The sequence below is a fragment of the Marmota marmota genome, unplaced genomic scaffold (assembly GCF_001458135.2).
Source record: "Marmota marmota marmota unplaced genomic scaffold, marMar, whole genome shotgun sequence".
In the NCBI taxonomy this organism is placed as follows: Eukaryota; Metazoa; Chordata; class Mammalia; order Rodentia; family Sciuridae; genus Marmota; species Marmota marmota.
In genome coordinates, this window is record NW_026000196.1 from 12,677,440 (window position 1) to 12,691,876 (window position 14,437).

Below are 14,437 nucleotides of genomic sequence, written 5' to 3' on the forward strand. Positions count from 1 at the left end.
TGATTTGATATGCATTTGAGAGAAAGAAGAACTAACTGAATAATAATGGGATTTGGGTCTTTGCTGTAAATGTATATACACCATCTAGGGAAGTAAAAAGTATGCATTTGGGTTTGGCTTGTTTGTGTGATGTCTTTAAGGTACCCGACAGGAGATTAAGAGAGGTAGTGAATACCTGAGTCAGAAACCTCAAGGATATTGGATTCAAGGGATTGGCAATATATCTAGTGTTGTTCTAGTATCCATAGTATATTTAGTAGGATTCCATGATACAATGAAAGTAAAAATAGCTCAAAATTTACAAATAATAGTGTAAATTTTGATTTTTAATCCTATTACCATTATTTGATTTTTTTTTGGCCTATCAGATTTATAAAAGTAAAATAAATCAATGTTGCTGAAGTTAAGGGATTAAAAATTATCCTTTGGCTGGCAGTATAAACTCAGAAGTAGAGCACTTGTTTAGTGTGGACAGGGACCTAGGTTCAACACCCAGCATCACCAAAATAAATTAATTTTTCTAAAGTCTTATAACATATGTGCTTAAAAAGATGCTAATTTTATTATGGACAGTTATGCTTCTAAAAATAATATGGATATCCACAGGGATTTAGTTGTAGGCTAACTACAAAAAATGTTAACAGAAACAAATGAAGACACCAAAAATTATTATAAAATAGAATAATTTCCAACGATGAAAAATTGATACTGTAGATGAGGCTATTCCTTGCTCTTAAACATCAGGACTGTTGGAGGATTGTATTTGATAATTGAGGGGAACTCTGTGAATAGTTCTGTTCAATGAGTTGAGAGGGTTGGTGATACAGTTCATTTATTTTCTTCTTTTCTGATCAATTATTTTATCACAGTCCAGATATATTATTTTTAAAGCTAAGCTCCTTATAATACAAAGCTTCAGCTGACTTGTCTACCACTTTTACTAGAAGCAATTTATAAATAAATATACACCTGCATGATAGCCTCTAACACAGGTTGTAGCACAGCACACTGATTCTAAAAAGGAGGGAAAACTGACTCTCTCTAGAGTTGGTTGCCAAAGGGAATATGAGCGAGAGGAAGTGAAGAGTGCCTGACCTGGCTGCTCATCATTAACAAAGATAATGGAGGAAAATGTTGAAAATTGGAGAACTGATAATACTAATTTATTTTAGAGTTGAGATAAATGTCAAATATGAAAAGTGGTGATGTCTGCAAAAAACTCAATGTGGGCTTCTGGAGACATGAAAGCTTGGTCTTTCCTAGATCAGAATGGTAGTTAAGTATGAATGCATGCTGGAAATGTCAATAATTTTGGTTTTCCATATTTGAGCGCGGATAAGTGCTTTTATGAGAATATAGACATAGGCTAGAGTCATAGGCAACTCTTCTATCAACAATTGAATAGCGTATAGTGGAATAAATAAAGAGTTTTGGGGCCAAGTTTGAATTCCAAAAAACAAACAAACAAACAAACAAAAAAAAAACATTATCTACCAGTTGAGCAACATTGAGGAAATAAATTTCTCCGTGATTCAGATTTCTCACTGGTGAAATGAACTAAAGAATCTAATGCCCTTTCTAGACCTCATCTTTCATGGGCAGAAAATAAACCTAAATAAAATTTTGCATAGGGCTCGGGGACAGTTTAGTCATAGAGCACTTACGTAGCATGAGTGGAACTCTGGTATCTATCCCTAGCCATATTTTTAAAAAGGAAAAAGAAAAAAATGCCCAAGATATTAATTTTTCAATTGGATTTATGATTAGCAGATTATTCACAAATTTAGTATCTTCACTTCTAAGTTATAACTAAAGGTAAAATCAACATTATTATTTACAAAGGCAAATCTACTTCATATAGTTTTCTACAGACTCCAACTGCATGGAGGTTTCAGATGAAGGGAATTTATTTACTCTATATGAATTTTCCTTAATGTTTCAGGAATGTCACAAAGGTGTTTCAGTATATTTCATTCAGGCACATGTGAAGGACAATCTTTGAAAGCAACCAGATGTAGAACCACATTGTGGAGGATGTGTATGTCCATAGTTTTCCTCAATATAGAGACCAAGGGGAGAGCTCTCAGCTCACCAGTTTAGGTCACTTATATCAGACGATAGAGCAGTGGTCCCCAGAATCCCTTGGTCATTTTTTTATACCTCTTATATTCTCCCTTCCTCAATATTTTCTCTTGATATTTCCCTTTTTGATCTCAGACACTTGCAAAGTAATGGGGAAAATTGTCACTTCCTCACTCCTTCTCCATTCTAACCCTTTTTAACTTCTCCAGTATTTGATCATGCTTGTTGTAGCGGTAAAGCTTCTGTTTATTTATATAGTTTTATTAACCCAGTCATTCAGAAAATATTTGTTGAACACTTACTAAATGCCAACATGCTGTACTGGTACCGAGGATTTAAGGATGAAGAATGAGGTTGCTCCCTTCTTCTGCCCCTACGAAATTTACAGTCCAGCCCTCCTAAAGAGTCTAGAAGGGCAGTTCATTTTGTAATTGACATAGCTGAATGATCAGTAGTGAAGAAAAGGAGGAAAAGCTGCATGTACCATCTGTCCCAAAAACTGCAGGGGAATTTCAGAGAAATCAAACATAATCACAGATTACGTTTGGGATTGGATTGGGCAGAGGGCATTAATTTAAGGTCTTAAAATATCTTGTAGGCATTTATTCACTGTGTGGCATGACTTTATCAAAGTACTTAGAACAGAATAATAGACAAAACTGAGCCATAGGTTTATAAGATTACAATGTAAATAGAGAAAACAAATCTAAGTCTGTATGGTATTTCTAGGCATAGAACTGTTGAGAGTTTTCATTTTAAACAGATGCTATCAAGTAAAGGGTTTATTAAGAGTAGAATTATAATCCCAAACAGGCATGATATTCAGATAACTTTTAAATAGAATAAAAAATTAACAAATATTAATAACAATGTTAAAAGCATATTCATTCTTCTACTTATTTTTCTGAACCTAGCTCTACTCAAGTACTTTATAAAAGATTTAGTTCTTATGTAATTTCTCATTTAAAATCCACCACAAATTGTGAAAATAGAGATGGTGAAATGCTACTTTTAATGAATAAAAAGCATTATATCATCAGAGGACTATTGACTTACACCCATTGTATAAAGCTGAATAAAAATAATTCTAAGTCTTAATTTTTCATTTTCTTAGTATGATTTTTTTTAAAAGAACATTAACTCCCTTGAAACTCCCTTGAAACTATTATCAGATATGTCTGATAATAGCAAGTAGGCAACTTGCTTGGTGAACTAGGGTTTTGGGGCTGAGCAAATGACAATGTGTAAATAATCAGGTCTTCTGAGAAAAAGAGAGGTAGCTGGGTTTTAGGGACTGTGTAGTTCATATTTATAGTTGAAGGCTCTGAGGAAGGTTGCAGATGTGATCTTTATTAATCCCAATATTTTATTTTATACCTGAATTTATAATTGGGTCTTAAAATCAAATGAGATGTCATTGTATCACCATCTGCTGTTTCAAAAATAAGAGACACACTCATATGTTGTCGACGGCCACTTTAAAAAGATGAATCCTTTCAGGGCTCCAAAGCTGTTTTGGAAGCATTTTCAGAATATTTTCCATTTTAATGGGAAGAAAATTTATGAACTTATGTAGAAAAGTTCCCAGCAGCCTTGTATCTCCTGTTCAGAATAAATAATGGGCAAATGTGTTGAATTTTGTAATAGTCTTGCTTTTCCACTCAACACACCATTGTCAGGTTCATTTGAACTTAGGTTTTGGAAAGTGGAAGTATTTCAGTCTTCTATGATGGGGCTTAGCCTGGAAGGGGACCCCATGATAGAAAGAGGGCACCATTTTATTCCCAAAGGAGACTCTTTCTAGGTGTTGACAATGACACCCGGCAGGGGATTGGGGTAGGTGATTCATATGAGATATGCATTATGAGATTAAAGAAAAACAATTGTCACAGTCTTATTTTCCACATCTGCCAACCTGAAATTCTGCTAAAACATGATAAAATAGAGGCAAAGAAATTTTCAATATTGTGGTGATTCTTTTTAACATAACAGAAAATTGCTTTTAATTAATTAATTCATTTAGTTTTGGTACTAGGGATTGAACCCAGGGGCCCTTTAGCTCTGAGCTACATTCTGAGTCATTTTATTTATTTTACCTTGAGACAGGGTCTTACTAAGTTGCAGAGACTGGCCTCAAATTTGAAATTCTCCTGCCTCAGCCTACCGAGTTGTGATCATTTTATTTTGTCCTCTGAATTTTATTCCAATTATTTCTGTTTATCAAATGATATATATTGGTGTAAACATAGATTTTATTTTTGCTTATTGCTATGTAAAATTTACTATGGTATTTACAAAACATATATCTTTGTATCACATATATGTACATATGTGTATATTGCTGTGTGTAAATACATATGTGGATATATACAATCTATTCAATACTATGGCAGCAATAATCCCAAATAAAAATACACTCCTGGAGTGTGACTTTACTCTTTTATTTATTTGTGCTTTTAACTCAAATCTTAATCAAGTTTTCTCTAATCAAAAGGCTCAGTAGCGGAACCCAGGGTATCATGCATGGGGATGGAAGAAGGGGAATGTTCTGATTGCTCTGACTTGGAGGCTGGTTGTTCCTGTCAGATGACTTCTATTTTAGCAGAGTGAAATACCTCAGAATCTAGTAGTTTTCAAATCACTGAAACCTGCATGTTTCTCAATCATATCATTAAATTCCACAGAAAAGGTACCCTTGGCTGGATCTCTACTTTAATGGCAGAACTTTCTGTCCATCACAAGACTTTTAAGGGGTAACTGTTTGCTCCTTTTTTCCCATCTTACCTGCTTTATTTTTTTTCCACCTGTCGTCCCACAGTAGGCCGTTCTAAGTCAGAATGTCTAAATAAAGCATGGAGGAAAAACACTTGAAGAAGTAAAAATGAGGCTAACAATTCTAGCAGTTTTCATAGGAACTTTAATGGTATATCTGTGAAAAAGTAATAAATGGGCTATAGTCCATTAGGCAAGAACAAATTTTCCTCCACAATTTTATCTTTGTTTAATTGAATATTTAATTAGTATAAATATAAAACTAATTTTTGAATGTGTTCAGTACATTTAGCAGGAAGGTTTGGCGCTGGGCTGTCTTGAGATGTACTCCTGTAGATGTGGACAGCCACCGTGCCCTTCTTGTCCTCCTTGGTGTGCTGATAGAAGTGAGTGGGTCATTTGGCATTAGCAAAGGAGTAAGTTAGCATTTGCACTGAGCTGGATCTTGCCAGGCTGTGCATATTGGAACCCGCAGACAGAGGCTGCTTTCACGTTGATGAATGGGTTTTTTCAAGCGTTCTGCTCCCTAGTTATGAGAAGGGTGACCCGGTCAGGAGACGACTTTATGAAGCTATAAAAAATGTATGTCACTTCGGACTCTCTAATGTCACAGGGAAGGAAAGGAAAAAAAAAAAAAAAAAAACCTGTGCAAAAATGGCAGGGTAATAAGGCTGTTTTCAATGCTTGAAATAGCTTTCTGTCTACAGTCATATGTAGCCCTGAAACCAGGGCCATGGAGGGTACCCACTATGCATTGTTGTTGGGCGGATTAAAAAAATTTTTTTTGGAGCTTTGTTTGGCTTTGCTTGCCTTTGCAGAAATGCTTATGGCGATGACAATAAGACATTTCAAAATGCAGGTCTGGTAGCTCAGTGTCAGAACTGGGGAGGGGGCAATGTGTTTTTGAAAGCAAGCAATTGACTCAAGGTGGTGATGACTTTTAAGTATGCAGAAGATCCAGGAAGCAGTCATCACAAAGCAAGCACAATTTGAAAGGCATCTTTTCATCTACTATTTTATAAAGTCTTTCCTCTGCATCACAAAGAATTTATAAAAAGAGAAAATAAAAGGAAGGTTTGCCAGGTACACTTGCCCCTGTGCTTTCTGTTGAATACTCTGGAGTTTACAGATAGTGACATGTAGATTTTAACAAAGGCAGCCCTCTGAAGACCCATAATTTAGCATTCATTGAATTCTCTCATTCTTCTCATCAATATGCATATTTTACCATATCAGGTGCTTTCCTTTTGATATGTCACCCATTTCATAACTCATGTTCAAATGTTAATTTACACAAGATAGGGGACCCAGAGGATCAAGGTCAGCGGTTTTGTCTTTATTAGGGTTTCAATTAGTCACAGGTGAACTTTGGAATGTCTCAAATGGATTCAAACAGGCCTTGTCATAGTTGAGTTGTACAATAGTTAGCATCCTCTTCCAAACCCAGGACAACTTTGACATTTCTGTTGGGAGACATGTAAACCTCTTCCATTAAGGTACTTGGGAAAGCAAACATAATTATGTGAAAGGTGACAAGCTTAAAAATCCAATTATAGCAACTGTTAGACTCACGGATAATTCTGAAGACAGAAACATGGGACAGAGTTTTCACCCATAGATATCTGTTAGGTTGTCATATCATCCTTTCTGATTCCTTATAAAGATGTCTGCGTACATGGGTAGCTTCTTAAAGAGTTAGAAGAAACAATTTTAAGGAGCCAAGAGAATACTGAGATTGCCAGAATATACCAAAAAATGCTATGACATCAGAGCAGGTTTCAGGACTCCCAGAGACGGGCTATTGGCTGCTCATCCTGACTTCCCTGGAGTTATTAAATCTCAGCACCTGTAAACTCTTTAGCCTTTTTTACTTTGCTGTGTGAGTGAGCCAGCATAATACAACAGCATACATCCATGTGTCAAAAGAGGCCCCATCATTCTAGAGAGTAGTTTTTCACTTTACATTAGAAGAAACCCAGACATAAAAAGGGAATCGACAAATACTCACCTTTGAGCATTTTAAAGACAAGAGTGAATATATGCTCCCTGGAGGATTCTGATATGTCAATTCTTGGAAATGTTTGCTGCCTTTTATAACCCGGATACTGAAAATGATGTGAGGGAGTTGGCTTTTCTATCTAAGGTTTGTTGTTTTTATTCTTCTTTTTTTTTTTCTTCAGTAAAAGAATTTCTTTTCTTGTTTGGATAAGTAGGTTTGCTTAAGGGTAGCCCTACAAGTTGAGATGTGAGACCTATGATGTTAGGGAAAATAGAAGTAGATTCATGAAAATTGTAATGAACACAATCTGAGAGAGAGGATCAGTGGTGTTTTTATTCCCTGATCTTGCAGGCTTGTCATAGTATCACTATGTAATGTCATATAAAGGGCAGGTGCACAGTGAGCGAGCTCTGCCCTCAGAACAGGCAAAGTGTGTGCGTGTGTGGGGGGGGTGCATTAGCTGCACAGAATTGTAGAAGAATAATAAGTGACTACAGTGGATCTGCTTTTTAAAAAACACCCAATTATTTCCTTCCCATCCTGACATTTGGAACTCTACTGCTGTCTTGCAAACACTAAAGAATGTGCATTTTCACCTTGCAAAACTGAGGAGGTCTTGACTATAAAGCATGCTATTTTCCAGCCCTACTTGATGAGAAGGCCTAGTCACAACAAATGTTCCCAAGAGAACTCCTTGGACACATTTAGAGCAAGGTTTCATTTATCCTGAGTTCCCTTGTTCTCTAAGTATTTGAGCCAATAGCATAAAACAGATATTTTCTCAAGAAAAATCCCACATCACTTAAGAATTTATTAACAATTTACATAATTGCTTAAGTAATCTACATAATTGACAGAAAGTTTAATTTGACCCTAGTTCAACTGTAACACTTATGGTTTTAAATTGAAATTGGTATAATTCATTTATGAGAGTAATTAAGCCATGATGTCTAACAAATACAACGTATGCTGCCTGAGGCCTATGAGGCCAGAACACGCTATCAGAATGTTTTATTTAAATATGTCAAATCTGTTCATCTCCACAGTCACCCATGTTAAACTAGAGAAAATTGCTGGTTTGACCTTGAGCACAGTGCTTCTGAAATGAAGATATTTAAACCAAAGAAGTCCATTGTCCTTCTGGAGGATTCCATAAACTAAAGTGTTTAAAGAGAGGCTAAACTTTACCTAGGTTTTACTTCCCAAAAGTGTTCATAGCGATTCAACTATAATTATAAGAGTTGTTAAATATCATTTTTCTTAATAAGAATTTAAAAAACCCTAGAATAGTAAATCATTAGATTATGACAATATGACTAATATTCACTTGAGTGAGGGAATTGGGGAATCTGTCTGCCTTCCCTGTGATGCATACTTTTTATACTTAAATGTGTAATTAATCCAACTCATTAAAGACTAGTTATCCCAAAAGCATATATAGTAATGAAAAGAACAACTGCATATAGTCTACAAAAGGGTAGAGATTAATTTGGCCAAGATCTTGTGGCATACAACATCTCTTTTCTTGGAAAACATCAGATCTAGTGGATTTATTTTGTCATTGCTACCTCTGCAGCCTGAGGGAACCAAAGAATATATATGAGGGTCAGCTGCAAGAGATATAGTTATGTAGATAAGGTCTCTCCTAGGCACCCTCAAGATTCTTCCTTTTGCAACACTCCCAAGAGTGTTCCAAGGAAAATCTTCTAATGCATCATCATGTGCAATACCAGCCTCCAACACTCCAGCATCCTTGCTGTCTCCCTCATTCTATTCTCTGGATCTATTTTTCATGTTCCTTTTTCTCATTGATAATTTATGCTCTGGCTCAATTTTCCTATTTTCCTCAATCCTTGCGTCCACTGTAATTATTTGCTTTCTTCTAAATCTAGGATCTCCCCTGCCCCTGAGTTGCACCACGAGTTGATGGTAACAGCTGCAGTTCAAGGAGTTCTTCTCCAATGTCAAACACCATGCTGGTGTTTGACAAAATTTATCTCCTCTAATCATTGTTGCACTCTAGGATTGCAATATAGTGAAGATGAGGAAATGGAGATTTTTAAAGGAAATAGATGACAAGAATAACATTGTAAAACATCCTGAGTTGCACTATGACCTTGTAACCATATACACACTTAGTAAATTCCACTCTATTAAATAACATCATCTTCCTTTTATTGCAATAAATAAATAAATAAGTGAAAATACTGATCATTATTATCATCATAATAACAAATGTAATAGAGAAAACCCCATGAAATAAGCCTATAACTTTATAAATTATTTAAGATCAATACTCTTGTAATTTTAATCCTGGTCAAGAAATAGAACTTGGTTAGCCACACCAGAATCCTCTGCACATCCTATTCCAATTTGGGTTTCTGTTCTAACACACTACCAATATCCCTTCTGACTGCTAAGAATCACACCTTTGCATTCATTTCTAGTTTCATCATTTGAGGAGGCATCCTGTAGACTATAATTTAATTCCAATTTAACCTAGATAACTTAAAAATGTCTTTTAGTCTATAAATTCTCTCTGTGTGTCTTTCCTTAAGTGACATAGTTAGTGCAGTAACAGAGGTTCCCACAGCCTGGATTTTGTAGATTACACATCACGGTGCAGTGCTCATGCTCCCATGTCCTCTAAATTCCCTCAAAATCAATTGGCAGAGGGATTCAGAGCCTTGATGAGACTCAAGTTTGATCCCTTTGGCAAGAGAAAAAAATGTGACTTTGTACTTGTGATAAAGGACATGCAGAGTTTGATTGTCTTTTTGCGAAGTTACCAATCACAAATGCTTGATGCCTAGATCTATTCATTGATTGGGCAATTGCAAGAGGTGAGCTGTTATAATCCTTTTATTTCTTTTTCTGTATTATCTAGAATACATTTTAAAAGAGGTGTTCTTTTATACACATGTAGTAGAATCATTCATATGTAGAATCTTGAGGGTGCCTAAGAGACAGAATAAATATTTTATTCTTTAACTATTTGATAGTATGTTTTTACCATTCTCTTAAAGTGACCAATTATTTTGGTTTTAATATAAATATGAACCAATATATTTAAAAATATTTGATAAGTTTCAGTCTGTTGTAATTATTACCTTTTATGATGATTGAATTTCCACATCTTTGACAATGGAAGCTTCTTAACATTGGCTCATGAAGGTACTGGGGAATGAGATAGATCAAATTGTTATGAGTACATATGAATATAGTATTATGAACCCCACTATTATGTATAATTATAATGTGCCAATAAAACATGAAAAAAATGATTCTCAAGTCCCTTTGTCACAATCCTATTAATAATTAATGATCTTTGATAATTTCCATGCTATTTGGTATGACAATTTTTAAGGATCGTATTTAATATTTCCCACCCCAGTGTGGGTTCATCCAACATTTTTTGGGGGGGTAGTAGTTTTGTTGTATACTGAATTATGTCCACACAAACTTCATATGTGGAACCCTTATCCCAACATAATTGCATTTGGAGATATAACCACTAAGGAGTGAACTAATTTTAAATTGGGTCATAATGCTGGGGTCCTGATACCATAGGATATGATACCATATCTTTCAGAGAAGAGGAGGAAACAGCAGAGTCTTTGTTTTTTCTGAAAGGCCCTACAGGGGAACTGTGAGATGGTGGTTTTCTTCAAGCAAAGAAGTGAGCCTTCACCAGAAACCAAATTACCTGCTACTTTGTTCTGGGACTTTCTTCCTGCACTATTGTAAAAGAAATGCATTTCTTTGGTCTAAGCCACCATGGTGGAGTGTTATGGCAACCTAGAAGACAAATACAGTGGGAAAAGGTATTTCAATTTATGGTCCAGGTATTAGAGTGCTACTGGGATGACCACTGATTTTATGCAGAGAGAACTAGGCAAGCAAACTAGATAGGTAAGTAGCTAGCTAGATAAGAGAGATATAGAAAACAAATCTCACTAATTCATGCTGTGCATTCCAATGTCAATTCAGCACTACAGGGTTTTTATGTAAACTATCTTCTCTATTACATCTCTGCCATGATCTCATATCTAGAATTCTGGCATTCAAGGGTGCCTGGAAATATGGAATTAGAATTTGTCATATGTACTCATTTATTTTATAATATATTGTGCACATATTTCTCTCAGCATAATAATGCAAATATTGCCAACTTGGGTAGACTCTCTTCGTTTTTGCCCAGTTTTTTTTTTTTAATTATAGAGGTCCTATAATATTGAAACAAGTTCATTGCATATTACATTTTCTGCTTTTTGATTAATGTATAGTAATGGTTATCAAATAACTGTATTTTTTTTTACCACCAATCCTGTCAATGAGTCTCTAGACATTTTAGATAACCTAGATAACTTAAAAATGTCTTTTAGTCTATAAATTCTGTGTGTCAGCTCACTTTCTACTAAATTCATCAGGAAAGTCTCATAACAACAGTATTTTCTAATTCTTATGTTAATAAATGTTTGTTCATATTCTTTATATGTAAAAGCTAATTTTCCAGCCCACACCAACCTGCATGGGACCAGGCTCACAGTAGGCTCAGGTCCATCCTGCCACTGGCAGACACCCACCAGAGTTCAGACCCCAGCACAGGATCACCTCTTCTGATCAGCAGACCACCACAGGAGCTCAGGACGTGCCCAGATCCATCCACACCAACATACGCAGGACACAGGCCCAGGGTAGTTTCGAGTTCAACACCCCCCACCCTACCTGGGAGCCCAAGCCTAACCCACTTCCATCTTGGGACACTGCAGACATCACCATGGCCTTCCCCATGCAGTAGGCCCTACATTTCAACACCAGAGTCTAGAAGCAGCTGCATCTCAGAGCAGGTATCCCAAAGACAATGTAAGGTCCACCTTTTCAGCCCCATCTCTTTAAGACATCGCATCTAATCTTGGGTTATTATCTCGAGTTACCTTGGCTATTGCTGCCACCACTTCAGTTGCAGTAGCATACATTGAGGGACACCAGCAGGGTCTGGAGGACCAACATCAAGATGAGTTACAGACAATCTGCAAGGGTACTACAAGAATATAGGGTAGAAACTGTACTATCTCAGATCCATGCTGCAAGAAAGGAAGACATATAGACAACATGAAAAAACTAGGGAGGAAAGTGTCGCAAACAAACCAGGAAACTACAATAACAGAACCCATAGACAGAGAATTTGATGAAATGTCAGAGAAGGAGTTCAGAATATTTATAATTTAAATGATCAGTGAATTAAATTATGAACTAAATGAGCAAATACAGCAAAAATTTATCACTCCAACAAAGAGATAAGAGAGCAAATACAGGTAGCAAAGGATTACTTCAAGAAAGTGATAAGAAACTCTGAAAAAAACAAAACAGTCAGAAATCCTTGAAATGAATGATACAATAAATCAAATAAAAAATCTCAATAGAAAGGATAACCAATAGAGTAGACCACTTGGAAGAAAGAATGTCAGATAATGAAGACAAAGTATACAATCTGGAAAATAAAGTTGATCACAGGTGAAGAGAGTTAGAAATCATGAGCAGAATATCCAAGAATTATGTAAGAGCGTCAAAAGACTAAATCTAAGATTTATTGGGATAGAGGAAGACATAGAGTTTCAAACCAAAGGAATTCACAGTCTGTGCAATGAGATAATATCAAAAAATTTCCCAAGCATGAAGAATGAATTGGAAAACCAAATACAAGAAGCTTATAGCACACAAAATGTACAAAATTTCAACAGATCTACACCAAGGCACAATATAATGAAAATGTCTAGCATACAGAATAGGATATAATCTTAAAAGCTGCAAGAGAGAGGAATAATATCACATATAAGGGAAAACCAATTTGTATCTCAGCAGATTTTTCAACACAGACTCTCAAATCCTGGAGATCATGGAACAACATATACCAAGCTCTGAAAGAAAATGGATGCCAACCAAGAATCTTATTTTCAGCAAAATTAAGCTTTAGATTTGATGATGAAATAAAAACTTCCCATGATAAACAGAAGTTAAAAGAATTTACAACTAGAAAGCCTAGACTACAGAACATCCTCAGCAAAATATTACATGAAGAGGAAATGAAAAACAGTGATGAAAATCAGCAGAGGGAGGTATTACACTAAAGGAAAATCTATTCAGAGGGGAAACCAAGTCACATTAAATTCCAAAAATAAACAAAAATGGCAGGGAATACAAATCATGTCTCAATAATAACCCTGAATGTTAATGGCCTAAACTCACCAGTTAAAAGACATAGACTAGCAGATTGGATCAAAAAAAAAAAAAAAAAAAAAGTAAAAGACCCAACAATATGCTGACTTCAAGAGACTCATCTCAGAGAAAAAGACATCGACAGACTGAAGGTGAAGGGTTGGGGAAAATCATACCACTCACATGGACTGCAGAAGCAAGCAGGGGTTTCTATCCTCATATCAAATGAATTAGACTTCAAGCTAAAGTCAATCATAAAGGATAAAGAAGGACATTACATATTGCTCAAGGGAACCATATACCAACAACACTTAACACTTATAAATATATATGCCCCAAACAATGGAGCATCTACATTCGTCAAACAAACTCTTCTCAAGTTCAAGAGTCAAATAGACCACAACACAATAATTTTAGGTGACTTTAACACACCTCTTAAATCACTAGATAGATCTTCCAAACAAAAGCTGAACAAAGAAACTATAGAACTCAATAATACAATCAATAACTTAGACTTAACTGACATATATAGAATATTTCATCCTTTAACGAGAGAATACACTTTCATCTCAGCAGCACATGGATCCTTCTCTAAAATAGACCATATATTATGCCACAAAGCAATTCTTAGCAAATTTAAAAAGGTAGAGATACTACCTACATTCTATCAGATCATAATGGAATAAAATTAAAAACCAATGATAAAACAGAAATAAAAGCTACTCCAAATTTTAGAGTAGTTAAATAATATGCTACTGAATGAACAATGGGTTGCAGAGGAATTCAAGGAGGAGACTAAAAAATATAGAGGTCAATGAGATCACAGATACAACATATCGAAATCTCTTAGACACTATGAAGGCAGTTCTTTTTTTTTTTAATTTTAATTTTTATTTTTATTGTTGGTTGTTCAAAACATTACATAGTTCTTGATATATCATCTTTCACACTTTGATTCAAGTGGGTTATGAACTCCCATTTTTAGCCCATATACAGATTGCAGAATCACATCAATTACACATCCATTGATTTACATATTGCCATACTAGTGACTGTCGTGTTCTGCTACCTTTCCTATCCTCTACTATCCCCCCTCCCCTCCCCTCCCCTCCCCTCTTCTCTCTCTACCCCCTCTACTGTCATTCATTTCTCCCCCTTGTATTATTTTTCCATTTCCCCTCATTTCCTCTTGTATGTTCTTTTGTATAACCCTGAGGGTCTCCTTCCATTTCCATGCAATTTACCTTCTCTCTCCCTTTCCCTCCCACCTCTCATCTCTGTTTAATGTTAATCTTCTTCTCATGCTCTTCGTACCTACTCTGTTCTTAGTTACTCTCCTTATATCAAAGAAGACATTTGGCATTT

The 14,437-nt window shown here is 35.6% G+C and overlaps 1 long non-coding RNA gene across 4 annotated transcripts in view; it reads right to left on the reverse strand.

The window, feature by feature from the left end:
* Positions 1–4,982: 4,982 nt before the first annotated feature.
* The window catches only part of LOC107148510, a 41,981-nt gene continuing 32,526 nt past the window's right edge, over positions 4,983–14,437 (reverse strand). For 2 of the 4 annotated variants that reach the window (XR_007342853.1, XR_007342851.1), the window contains 3 exons: positions 10,560–10,651; positions 9,964–10,030; positions 4,983–9,812 (listed from right to left, as the gene is read on the reverse strand). This is a non-coding gene — a long non-coding RNA (uncharacterized LOC107148510). The remainder of the gene's footprint in view (positions 9,813–9,963; positions 10,031–10,559; positions 10,652–14,437) is intronic. The other 2 variants (XR_007342854.1, XR_007342852.1) reach the window with 1 other exon arrangement.